The sequence below is a fragment of the Pteropus medius genome, unplaced genomic scaffold (assembly GCF_902729225.1).
Source record: "Pteropus medius unplaced genomic scaffold, Ma_sr-lr_union100, whole genome shotgun sequence".
NCBI lineage: Eukaryota > Metazoa > Chordata > Mammalia > Chiroptera > Pteropodidae > Pteropus > Pteropus medius.
The window spans coordinates 64,261,588-64,275,006 of NW_024349800.1; the positions used below are offsets into that span (position 1 = coordinate 64,261,588).

The following is a 13,419-nucleotide window of genomic DNA, read 5'->3' on the forward strand; positions in this document are numbered from 1 at the left end:
CAAGATACTGATAAATACGATGGTAATGACTCTGATTACTGCTAGCTACTACCTACGGAACACTTGCTGTGTGCCATTCATCATTTGAGGACTTCTCAAATTGTATCTAATTTAATCTTAATGGTACAATAAATTTACCAATATAGAAACCATGGTCTAGAGAGGTTAAATAACTTGCCTAACATCACACAATGAATAAGTGAAAGAATAGAATTTGAACTCAGAATTATCTGATGTAACATCTAGTAGCTTTCATATCTAGATGTATCTACTATCTGTAGTGTTTAGAGAGGTGGTGATAATAACAAGTGCCCCTTCTGTCACAGGGAGCTGTGGCAGTTAAACGAGCTGTAAAGGTAAAGAATTATTATTCTCAAATACAAAGCCCAGAAGAGAGCTGGGGTCTTCTGTTTCTCAATGCCTTGTGCTTCCTTAGATTTATCCTGCTGGGAAAGAGGCCCTAGCTCCAGTGCCCTCAAGTGAGGAGATACACACACTCTCCTGGACTAAAATCCTGAGAATGCCACCTGCTTCCTGCGTAGGCTGAAGAGAAGAGGTGGAAAGGGCAAGGAAGGGGTCAGAAATGGGGTCTGGCAATAAATAGGTCAAGGCTGGGCAGGCAAGGTCCAGATTTGAGGTGGTGGCTGGAGAAGGCTGGCATTTTGGAGCTATTGATAAGCTGTGCCGATCTAGGAAAGCAATGGAGCTGGTTGGAGGGTGGAGTGGAGGAGGTGGGGAGTTAGGAGGGGATTATGTGCCCAGCACTGAGGGAATTCTGTTTCAAGAAAGATAAAGGGGAGAGAGGCATTTAGGCCTAAATTCAAATCCTGTCTCCACCATTTAATGGCTTCATGACCCTGGACAAGTTAAATAATTCTCTGAGACACAGTTTACTCATTTGTAAAATAGGGATAATGCTGTCCAACACCTAGGATGAAGACTCTGCCAGTTTATAAAACATTTAATAGTTGCTCACAAATTTGGTCCCCTTCCCTTTCCTGAATCTTTCCAATCACTTCTGACTAGAGGACTCTGGGCGATTTACTGAATTTTCTTTATAATAAGAATCAGCAATAACAACAACAGTGACTATAATTTCCATTTACTGCACATTTACTATGTGAAAGGCACAGCACTAAGAATCTTACTCATGTTGTCTACGGCCATGCCACCCTGAACATGCCCGATCTTGTCTGATCTCGGAAGCTAAGCAGGGTCGGGCCTGGTTCGTACTTGGATGGGAGACCACCTAGGAAGACCAGGTGCTGTAAGCGTTAAAAAAAAAAGAAAGAAAAAGAATCTTACTCATGTCATCTCATTAAATCCTCCCCAAAACTCTGTAGTAAGTGCCAGGTATCCATCCTGCCAAGTCCTAGAGAGGCCGACTGACTCGTCCAAGGCCATGTGGCTAAAAAGCGGTAAAGCTGACATTAGACCCAGGTTAGTTAGGAAAGGCTAGGTTATGCTGTGGTGACACATGACCCCTAAATCTCAGTGGCTTATAGCAGCATTCTGCGTGTCTACAACAAGTCAGCTCCAGCTCTGGTCCATGTCCTCCCTCTAAGACCCAGGTGGATGAAACAGCCTGCACCTTGGGACAGGGACTATGCAAGATAGAAGGAGACCTTGCAAGGGTCTTGCCCATCCTGGAAGACATACCAGTTTCTTCTGCTCACAATTCACTGTCCCATTGTCCTTTCATGCAACTCATCCAACCACCACAAAGTCAGGAAGTGCAATCCTTCCAAGTGCCCAGAAAAGGAGACAATTGGAATATTTGGAGCACAGTACCAATGGTCACCATATTCATTCTCTAATCACCACACTTGACTGATTCCACAGTATCCTGAGCCTTAGTTTCCTCATCTGTAAGGAAGGAAGGGTAATTTTACCTTCCAGGATTGTTGTGCTGACCAAGTGACATAATATCCCAAAAGCCCAAGCCTGGGAACACTAAATCATAGTAATCTGTGTTTACATGTGAAGTTCAGAAATATCCAGGCTGGTCAGTTCAACTTTTGTTTGATGAAATGACAAATCAAGCTATAGAATTCAGAAGGTTCTCATGAAACGAGAGGACAGGCTTTGTAAAGTGCCACCGCTCTCTGTACTTATGAAATCACCTTCGGGTAAGCCAGAGGAGAAGGAAAGTTTCCAGAATGACAACCAGTGGCAACAGCAAACGTGCAAATATAATTATGTCAGCAAATGGGCAAAGTGCTGTACACTTTTGGAGAGCTCTTCATTTAGGACTAATTAAATACTTGGAAGCAGGAAGATTGAGAGTGTCCTCTCGGGGAAGCTACTTCAGGCCAGCAAGACACTTCAGGGCCTATTTACAACATTTGGAAAGTTCTAGAGGAGGAAGTGGGTGGCTCAACTCGTAACCACACCTGAGGGGAACACAGTCCATCAGAGTAAAAACACTCGAGACATTGCATGATGCTCCCACCCCAGCCTTGGTCTCTGAGGGTCTGAGGTTGTGTGTGATGTGAAAAAACAGACCTGGGGTTTGTGCTGGTCATTGTGAAGGGGAAGCTGCCCTAGGAATGGCGTGTATTAGTTTCCTATGGCTGCTGTAACAAATTACCACAAACATAGTGACTTAAAACCACACAAATATATTCTCTTCCAGTTCTGGAGTTCAGAAGTCCAAAATCAGTTTCATTGGGTGGAAGTCAAGGTGTTGGTAGGACTGGTTTCTTCTGAGAGGATAATCCATTTCCTTGCCTTTTTCAGCTTCTAGTGACCACCTGCATTCCACAGTTTGTGGCCCCTTCCTCCATCTTCAAGGCTCACCACTCCAGTTTCTGCTTCTGTCATCACGTGGCCTTCTCCTCTTCTGTTATCAAATTTCCTTCTGCTTCCCTTTTATAAGGACACTTGTGATTATATTTGGGACCATCTGGAATAATCCAGGATCATCTCCCCATCTCAAGATCCTTAATATAATCATATCTGCAAACTCCTTTTTGCCATGTGAGCTAACACTGAGAGGTTCCAGGGATTAGGCCCTGAGCATCTTTGGGGCCATTATTCAGCCTACTACATGCAGCATCCAAGATGGGTTGGAAAGCAAAAGGGGCAACCATGAGCCAAGCCTCACTCCATAGATCTCCCACTGGAGTTTGGAGGAAGGGACACCCTCTAGGCCATAGCCATGGGTAAGACCTCTGTAGTGACCCAGGAGAGCCTGTGCACACATCTCTCCTTTCAGCCATGTAGCCAGTGCTTAATACATAGTGCTACAGCACAGCAAAGACATGTAATCAATCAATCCACCTTATCAACAAATGTATGTTTAGTACCTACCGGGAGGTGATTCGGACCTGGGACCCTGCTGGGTTCTCAGAGTGGGGAATTCATTCAACAGATATTCATTAAACCCCTACAGGGATCAGGAACTGTTCTAGGTACTTGGGATACATCAGTCAATAAAGCTTCAAAAGCTCCCTCCCTCATGGAGCTAACATTCTGCTGGTGATGACAGAGAATAAAGAATCAACGTAAGTCAATCATGTAAAATGTTAGGAGGTGATGGAGCTATGGGGAAAAAAAAAGTAGGGCAGGTTAAAAGGGTGGGCTGGGGTGGGGTGGGGCAGGTGAGGGGATTAAATGGAGTAGTCAGGGTAGCCCTCGCTGAGCAGGTGAGATTTAGGCAAAGATGTGAAGGAGGTAAGGGAAAGTTAGCTAAGTGGCCATGTCGGGAGAAAGAGCTAGAGCAAAGGACCTAAGGCAGAAGACGCCTGGTACGTATGAGGAACAAGAAGAAAGCTTGGAGTGGACAGAATGATGGGGAGGGTCATAGCAGGTGAGGACAGAGAGGGAACGGGGCCAGATGGGCTAGGAGAGCTTCTGCGGAGCTAACCAGGCCAAACCCAAAAGGAAGATAGAAGACAAAACAAGATGAGGTCTCTGAACACTCTAGTATGTATGGGACTCTGGGAAATCCTCTGAACTAGGAGCAAGTTCTGGGGTTAGGAACAGCGTGACCTTGCTGATGTCACTGATCCTTGCTGATATTCATTTTCCTCACTTATAAACTGAGAAGCTTGTGCCAGATTCTTTCCCTCATCCATTTAGCGGCCTCTGTGAAGTACCACAAGGCCCCAGGCACACAGCACAGCACTACAGGCTCTAAGGTGGGTCATGCACAGCCTCAGCCCTCCCTGTCCAGGGTCCTTCCTGCTCTAATACATTGTGCTGAAAGAACTGAAGGGCTTGGGCCTAAAGACAAGAAGGCATGATGGTAGAAAGACTTTGCCTTGACAAGGAGTTAGATTTATACTGAATAGTCCCAAAGGATAGCACTGGATGGGTGGAAGTGTTAGAAAAACAGAGCTGGAGAATAATAATAGAAAGATTTCAGCAGAAAAGAAAAGGGGATGTCATGAGGGTCCCCTCATCATTGGAGGTCTGCAAGCTAAGACTGAAAGATCATTTTCTGGGGATGTCATACAGATTTGGGTGCTGCATGGAAGCTAGACTAGATGTTTTAAGGCCCGAGGGGTTTTTCTCTATCTCTAACTCCAGAGGTCAATGACGCAAAGGTAGGTTGTGTCTGCTGGCATGTGTTGAGGGCCTTGCTTTATTTATGCTGAGGGACAGATTGCTCTCCCATAAATGCCGAGGTGAATGAGACAGTGGCCCCTGAAGCAGGAGAGCCATGTGACCTCCTCAGTCAGCCCTGCGTCTCCTCTGGGGGTGGTGTGGAAAGAGTGCTCCTTAGCTGAGTCATCCTTGAGGCCTCACTGCCTCTCCCTTGTCACAAGTGAGGCTGTGATTTCTCCCAAGTCTGCCTTCTTCCCATTGTCCCATCTCTATCTATTCACATGGGAGGACTAGAGGCTCTGTGTCCTCGAGTATTTCCTTTCTCCAGGTAAGGGACAGAGGCAGCTCAGGGGACCCAAATGTTCTTCATTCCAGGCCTCCTAGTAGCCAGCTGAGTCCCATTGTGTCCCTGCTCAAGAAAACAGTAGACCAGAGTCATGGCAGCAGTGAGACAAGGACAGTCTGCTCAGTACATCCCCAGGATCAGATCCAGCTCCAGAGCTGGTGGCATACTTCCTACCTCAGTTCACAGCCCCTGTGAGGAACCAGAAGAGTTCCAGAGCACAGGTGGATTTTGTTAGACACCCTTGCTTTTATTCCTTTAAGCTAGTGCCATTCATTCATTCACCCAACAATATTTACTGAGCATCTACTATGTGACAGGCACTCTTCCAAGCTCTGGGAATTCAACAATTAGCAAAACAGATAGAAACCTCTCCTCCTAAAGGATAGTCTCTTCAATAAATGGTATTTAGAAATCTGGATTCCCAAAACTGGGTCCCAATCTTACACTACTCACAAAAATTAACTGAAAATGGGTTAAAGACTTACACGTAAGACCTGAAACTATAAAACTAGGAGAGAACGTAGGGGGAAAGCTCCTTGACGTATTTCCTGGCAATGATCTTTTGGCTATAACACCAACAGCACAAGCAACAAAAGCCAAAACTAGTGGGACTACATCAAAGTCAAAAGCTTTTGCACAGCAAAGAAAACCATCAACAAGATGAAAAGGCAAACTATAAAATAAGAGAAAATATTTGTGAATCATACATCTGATAAGGAGTTAAAATATAAAATATATCATGAACTCATACAATAGCAAACCATAATAATCTGATTTTAAAATGGGCAAAGGACCTGAATAGACATTTTTCCAAAGAAAATATTCAAATGAACTACAGGTACATGAAAATGTGTTTAACATCACTAATCATCAGAGAAAAGCAAATCTAAACCACAACAAAGTATCACCTCAGACCTGTTAGGATGGTTATTATAAAAAAGACAAGAAATAAATATTGGTGAGAATGTGCAGAAAAGGGAACCCCTGTGCACCCGTGGTGGGAATACAAATTGGTACAGCCACTTTGGAAAACAGTATGGAGATTCCTCAAACAGTTAAAAATAGAACTACCTTATGGTCCAGCAATCCCACTTCTGAGTATATATCTGAAGGAAACAAAATCAGGGTCTCAAAGAGATATCCACACTCCCATGTTCATTGCAGCATTATTGACATAGCCGAGATACGGAAACAATCTAAGTGTCAGTGGATGAATGGATAAAAGAAATGTGATACATCTATATCATAGATATTTACTATTCATAAAAAAGGAAATCCTGACATTTGCAATATGATGAACCTGGAGAGCATTATGCTAAGTGAACTAAGCCAGAAAAAGACAAATTCTGTATGGCATCACTTATGTGTAGAAATTTTTTTAAAAAGTTGAATTCATAGAAGCAAAGAGTAGAATGAATGGTGGCTGCCAAGTGCTGGAGGAATGGGGAGATGTTGGTTAAGAAGTACAAATTTTTAGTTATAAGATGCATAAGTTGTAAGGACCCAACGAGCAGCATGGTGATTATAGTTAATACTGTACTGTATACCTGAAATTTGCTAAGAGAGTAGATCTTAAGGATTCTCACACACAGAAGAGATAACTATGTCAGGTGATAGATATGTTAATTCATTTGATTGTGATGATTCGCTATACGCATACATTGTCATGTCACAATGTATGCGTATATCGAATCATCACATCGTATACTTGAAAGATATACAGTTTTATTTGTCAGTTGTACCTCAATAAAGCTGAGGGGGGAAAATTCCCGCCTTTGTGGAACTTATATTCTAGTGGGGGAAAACAAATGAGAGAAGTAAAAAAAATATGTAGTACATTAGACAGTGACATATGCTGTGGAGGAGGAATATGAAAAGTATTGGAGGGTTGTAATTTTAGATAAGATGGTCTAAGTAAGTGACATTTGAGGAAGGTGATGGCCACTGGGATCATAGACAAGCTGTTGCTTTCCAGTTCTTCACTCCTCTCTTCCCAGGCTCCACCCTTGGACCACTGTAACAGACTGTTCCAGAAAACCCCTTTCAGGTTTTATTGCTGTGTATAACTCTCTTAGAGCATTCACAACCCATTACCTCACTTATTTATTAATTCTATTGATTCCATTTGTTTGTAATGGGAACAATCTAAGAGCTTCGAAGTATGTACTATGTCCTGGGCACTGTGCTACATGCTTTACGTCCATCTCTTCATTTCATCCTCACAATGACCTATAGGTATAAGTTTGGTTATGCCCAATTTAGACATGAGAAAACTGAAGTTAGTCACTTTAAGCATCTTGACCAGGATCATATAACTAGTAAGCTGAGCAACTGAGATTTCAGCTCAAGTCAAGTCTGACTCCAGAGTCTTCTTTTTCCATAACACCATGAATTATGGATTTTATAATTATCCGTGTCATGGTGAAAAGGGAGTGGGTATCAAAATATCTGGGAGAGGAGATACGTATAAATCAAACCAGGTGATGCTGCTATTGCTTTCCCCATACCAGATTAATAATTATTAAACTATATTATCCTCACAAAAAGTTCTGTGGATTTGGTAGACAGGTGAATTTAGTAGGCAGAGCAATTATTTCTTTAATTTCGTTTGATAGTTGATGAAACCGAAGCCTAGTTTCAGTGGTTTACCCACAGGTAGCTTATGATGGAACCAGGATTAGAACTGGCTTATATTCCATTCTTCTCATTGCTTCTTTTTAAAAACTAGTAAAAAGTAACTAAAGTAATTAAAAACTCATTAAAAAAAATCTAGGTAACAAATTTACATGATACAAAATTTAAAGGCACAACAGAGTAGATAAGGAAAATTTAAAGGCAGAACAGAGTAGATAAGGAAAATGAATCTCTCTCTCCACTATGTCCCCTGATCTACATCCCGCCTCCTAGAGGCAACAACCATTAAGTTTGTTGTTCCTTCGTCTTCACTTCTTACCCCAGTGGAAAAGGTAGAAGACAGAATCAGATCTTCATGGGTGCTGCCTTAGCTTGGCTTGGGGTTTTGAACCACGCTTGCTCACCTATTAGCTACGTGACCTTGGGCAAGTCACTAAACATCTCAACATCGTAATTCTTCATCTATAAAATGAGGATAATGTCACCTACCTCAGAGTGTTCTAGTGAGTTTCAACGTGAAAGAGACAACATGCATGAAAGTTCAATATAACCCACAAACTGCAATACAAAAGTTAGTAAATGTTATTATGCTTTGTCTCTGCTTTCTTCTCTCTGGAAGAGCCTAGGAACAACAACTATGTCCTCACTGCCTCTCAGAGATAGTGGAGAGGATAGATGGGGGGTGGGAGCCATTTCCACAGGATAAAAGGAAATGATTCAAATTGTACCAAGTGCACTTAAAGTTAGATATCAGAAGAAACTTTGTTTTGAAATCCCAAAGGGACTCGTGGGGTTTCTTTCTTTGAATATTTCTCAGAAAATACTAATAACAATATATTAAGACTCTAATATTCCCAGAAGAAAGAGGATGAATAGAAAGGCTTCTCCAGTCTTTTTCTCTCTGGAAATTAGAATTTAAGAAAGAGAGAAATTTAAGCCAAACCATCTTCTGTCCCTAGGTCCGGCTCTGGGGTGGCCAGATGGATTAATGGCCACTCACCAGGAATAAGATGGTCTCTCTGGTCCATTCCTTCCTGAATTTAATAAAACTCTTGAGTTAGAGAGAAATTTAAGCCAAATGACCTTCTGCCCTCAGGTCCAGCTTTGGGGTAACCAGATGAGTTAATGACCCTTCACCAGTCCCATTAAGGCCTGGCCTTTGCTACCAGCTTACTAATTCTAGATGCATTTCTCGGGGTGACATACCCTGGAAACCACCCTGGAGTTGGTTCTGTTGTTTGGGGCACAGAAAAAAAGTTTCCACCCTCGAGATGAAAAGACTAGAATTTGCTGGAGATTTGGAGAATGGGGGAGGAGGAAATTATCATCTTATAGGAAGGAGACATACTTAAGACATTGGAATATCCATTTTTGAGAACCTGCAAGGACTAGAGTAAGACCTTCATCCCTCTGTGCCAGAAAGGAGGAGAAGGGGGTGGAGGAAAGACAGACCCTGCCTGCTCTGCTCATTCTTCTACCTCTGACTCCCTCATGGCTTGTGTGAAGAATGAAAACAAGTCCCTGATTCTCCAAAGTTGACAACAGGAAGGTCTCCAGGCAGGAGGGGCAAGGAGACCAAGCAACACACCATGGTCCCTTGGGTTTCACGTAGCTGGGCTGCTCCTCTCTCTCACACCATTGCTGCTGCCACCACACTGGCCTACTCAGAAAGAAAGTGCCCTTCTCTTCCCTTAGTAGGGAGGATGAAGGTTGGAAAGTCCAATGTAAATGCATATTAAGGGACGAGACAGGGGATGTAAGCAAAGGAATGTGCAACACTGAAACAGACTGTCTCAGATGGTACAGGATGCTCAGTTCCCCTAGACCTGTCACATCCTTCTCAGAGTCCTGAAATAGCTTCATGGAGTCTCACAGGATTAGCACAATTTCACAGGTCCCTTGCTTGGGTTTCTTCATTCCCACTCCTTGCCTGTCTACATGTGGAACGTAAGCACCCCCTTCCCAAAAACAAACTCTAAGTCATCTTGACCTTTTGGGATCAATATTGAGGGAAAAAGGCCTCACTATGCTGCTTACTTCACGATCTCATGCTGTCTGGTCAGAAGGCTAGAAAAGGCCTCTTCCCCAGGTGACAGGAGACAAGAAAAACCTCAACCTTATAAGGAAGTCCCACCCCATGCACCTAGAGCTAGAAGAATAATATTACACTCTTAAAGCTCTAGCATCACTTCCATACCACGTGGAGGGGCTGCAGAGGCCACCGGTCTCAAATTCACTGTGGAACCCCATATCTGCCATTTGTGGATACTGGCTTTGCTGGCACCAGGATGGTAGAGTGTGGCAGGCTGAATCCACTTTGTACTGAGGAAAATAGTAAACTTAACGGTCCATTAAGTTACTATATATTCTTATTTATGACACTTCAATAAAAATATCTTTAATTAGAGCCAGCACAATGAGCCTGCCCTTTCGACAAGAGCAACCAAGGCAACAGCGAGGACCCCCATCCATTCCCAGGATTGGAGCCAGAGTCCAATCAGCCTGGGTCTAAATCCAAGAGAATGCTCTGGGGCTCAGCGTCATCAGGTGGTTAAGAGCCAGAATTTTAAGTCAAAGACCCAACACCACCACACCCTTCACTTATTAGCTATGTAATTCTGCACAGGTTGCTTAACTTCTCTGTGCCTCAATTTTCTCATTTGCAATATGGGAACAATAATATCTTCTTCATAGGAAATAAAGATTAAACATGATAAAGAGCTTAGCGCAGTGCCTGGCATGTAGTATGTGCTTGATAAACAGTAGGTACTGTTGTGGGGAGTGGTGCAAAACCAGGCCATTCCAAGGACCAGAAAAAGGTTATGTAGGATATGATAGGACATCAAGGAAAAAAAGACAGGAGCAAAGAGATCTTCCTGTGTCTTTAAGGACATTGCTGCTTCTCTCTCCTCCCTATGAAAGCCATTGCTGTCTCTTTGGTGGGGCAATAGGAAACTGAGTCAGCCATTTTCTCCCACCCTCTCCATGCCAAGATGTGTTAGGTCCATGGAACTGGGTGGGAAGGGAAGGCTGCACCTGTCTGTCCTTCCTGTGCCATCCCCAGAGTGGAGAGAGAGACAGGTCCCATGGGACTCTGAGGAAGTGCCAAGGCTGGGGTATCCAAACCGTGGGGCTTCGTGGAATACTCTCCTCAAGGTGATGGGGGAGGATAAAGGTTTATCTCCATTTAGCACCGTGAGGATAAACCTGAAACTTCCCCAGCTCTTCCCTAACGGGTAGGACCCTAGTGGGGCCAGATGTTACTTCAGATTGCAGAGTTTTTGTAAGTTTATAGGTTTTAAAAGGTCAGGCTCTTTGGTGGTAAAAGTTTTATAGACCAGTAAAAATTTACTGCAGAAAATGGGAAACACAGCTGTAATGGAAAAGGCTGGAGCCAGGATTCCGGAGGATCTCGGCTCCGTCCACAACTACGTGTGGGAGTTGAGGCATGTCACGAAGGCTCTGTGTTTTAACCTGGAAAATAGGAACAAGAAAAGTGATAGGACGGATAAGTGGAAAGCTACAGACACATGTGAGAGTACAGTCCTTCTCTCTGGGGTGCTGGGAGCAACTAGACACAAGGAGAGGCCCAGGCCGGCCCGTCCTGCAGTCTTGAGCTTTTATTACCCATGCTGGATCGCTGCCATCTTCGTGTCCGCCTCCATTCCCTGGGAGGAGCCTGACCGTCTGCAGTCAGAGCTCAGGAATCAAATTAGCCCGGCTTCTACTTTTGCCTGATCCCCACCGGCCAAGGAGAGTTCATCAAGGCCTTGAACTAATTCTTATCTTGTTTGAAAGGGGCAAAAGTGACTCCACAGTTTCATCGGAGGCAATTTACACCCCGCCACTGGCCACAGCTCCAACTCTCCCCTGTCTATTGTGCCATCAAATCCATTAATAGGAAATTTCTTCAGGGGAAACTTGATTGCTACTCCATCAGAGAGGCGCACAGGCAATACGTCTCCATCTAAGGCCATGGCCTGCCCAGCTCGCTCTAATCCTGTTACCTAAGAAGCTAATTCTCTAATGTGCACACTGTGCCAAAGACATCCTCTTCCTTCCCTAACACAATTGGGCAGCCCCAGAGGGTGCCAGGAGCTCATTGCAGAAATGAAACGTTGGGGCTCTTGGGAGAGGGGGTCCGGATTTTCTCACTGCCCCCTGATGGGTCTTAGCACAGACCCATGGCTGGCCCTGCACTGTGCAGTACAGAGAGCCCGCTTTCCAGAGTCCCATGGTGGGGAAGGGTGAGCCACGTTCAGCCCCTCCTACTGCTTTTGCCTGCTCCTTCCTCCTCCTTTTTCTTCTCTTCTTTCTTCCCTACATTTCCATTTTTTTTCTCCCCTCTCTCCTTTTCCCTCCTATCTTTGTCTTACTCCTCAGTTTCCTACCCATTTTCCTTCTATTCCAATCTTCCTTTTTTCCTTCCTTTTATTTGTCACTTCTCTCCCTTCTCCTCTCACAGATCCTCCCTTTCCTATAGTTTTACCTTCTGTTTTCTTCTTCTTCTTGCCTCTTTTCCTCCTGCCTTGGTACTGCCCCTTTTAGAACAAGTTCAGTGTCTGATGCCTCTTCCTACCCTTTGTCTCTACACAGCTCGGCTCTGTAGAAGGAATGGGCCCCAGGACAGACACACTGGCCTTGGCTTGGAGGTGTCCAAGAGGTGGGGTGTGCTTCATGAATATACCCAGGGATCACTACGGGGCAGTGGTTAGGGTGTGGTGGGGGGAGTAGTTAAGTGTCTATTTGTTCTTTGATGATTAAAAAAAAACTGCAATGAAACCACAAGTGGGTTTGTTACTAGCAAAGGTCAAACCTTGGCTAATGGCCACACCAAGAGACTCCATCAATGAAAGGTGTAACTGCTATATGCAGATTTTATCATGCACATGAATAAAAGGAAAAATCCAAACAGAACCAAAAAGAGCTCCACCCTGACCAAGGTGGGGTTTTTAAAAAATTTAACTAAAATTCAGAAAATTCTTCCTTCCTACAGGGTCCTCAGAATATTCCACACTTAAATTCAACTGGAAAAGGGATCAAAAGAAACGAAAATGTGTTGTGGTTGAAGCTTGGTACGGGTGTGTCTTGCCTTCAGGACACTCGAGGTAGAAAAGTCCACCTACTCAAACAGTGAAGTGGGGGGGTGGGATGTCCCCAACTATAAATCCACAGCAACTCTTTTCTCAGACAATTTGGCGGTGCACAGTTGGGTATATATGAGGGATAGATACTTGCCTATTTAACTTACAAAAAAAAAAGAAAGAAAGAAAAAAGAAAGAAACACTTCTTTCAAGAAAATCACGTTTAAAAGGAAGGTGTTGAGACTGCTCATGTAATGATATTAAGCAAAAAAGGGGAGCAGGATACAAATTTATATGTATAGTAGATCTACTTCTTTGTATAAATATCATAGAAGAAAATTATAGAAGAACATACACCAAAATATGAACAGTGGCTATATCTGAGCTATAAATAAGCCTATGGATGATTTTAATTTTTCTTCATTTTTTCCCCCTACAATGAGCATGTATTGCTATTAGTATAGTAAAATATATATATGTATGTATATAATCATAGTATATAAAAGAATTGTATAGTATATATATATATATATTACTCTTTAAATATGAATATTTAGATGAAGACAAAAGGACAGACATGTGGTGACCCCAAGTCCCCTTCTGTCTGCAGAGATGCCCAGTTACCTGACTAGTTAGGGGCACTGTGTTACCCTGTGAAGCAAGAAAATGGCCCTCCTGCTCCTGCCTCACCCCACCCAGCCTCAGTTCAATGCCAAAAAATATACTTGCCGTGGGACATAAATTAAGGCAGCTGCTCCCAGCAGACAGGCTGTACTCTTGCTCTACGGGCTCCTGCAGCCCCCT

General features: G+C 43.6%; 1 pseudogene; it reads left to right on the forward strand.

The window, feature by feature from the left end:
- Nucleotides 1–1,155: 1,155 nt before the first annotated feature.
- On the forward strand, nucleotides 1,156–1,274 carry LOC120622159 (uncharacterized; annotated as a pseudogene).
- The last annotated feature ends 12,145 nt before the right edge of the window (nucleotides 1,275–13,419 follow it).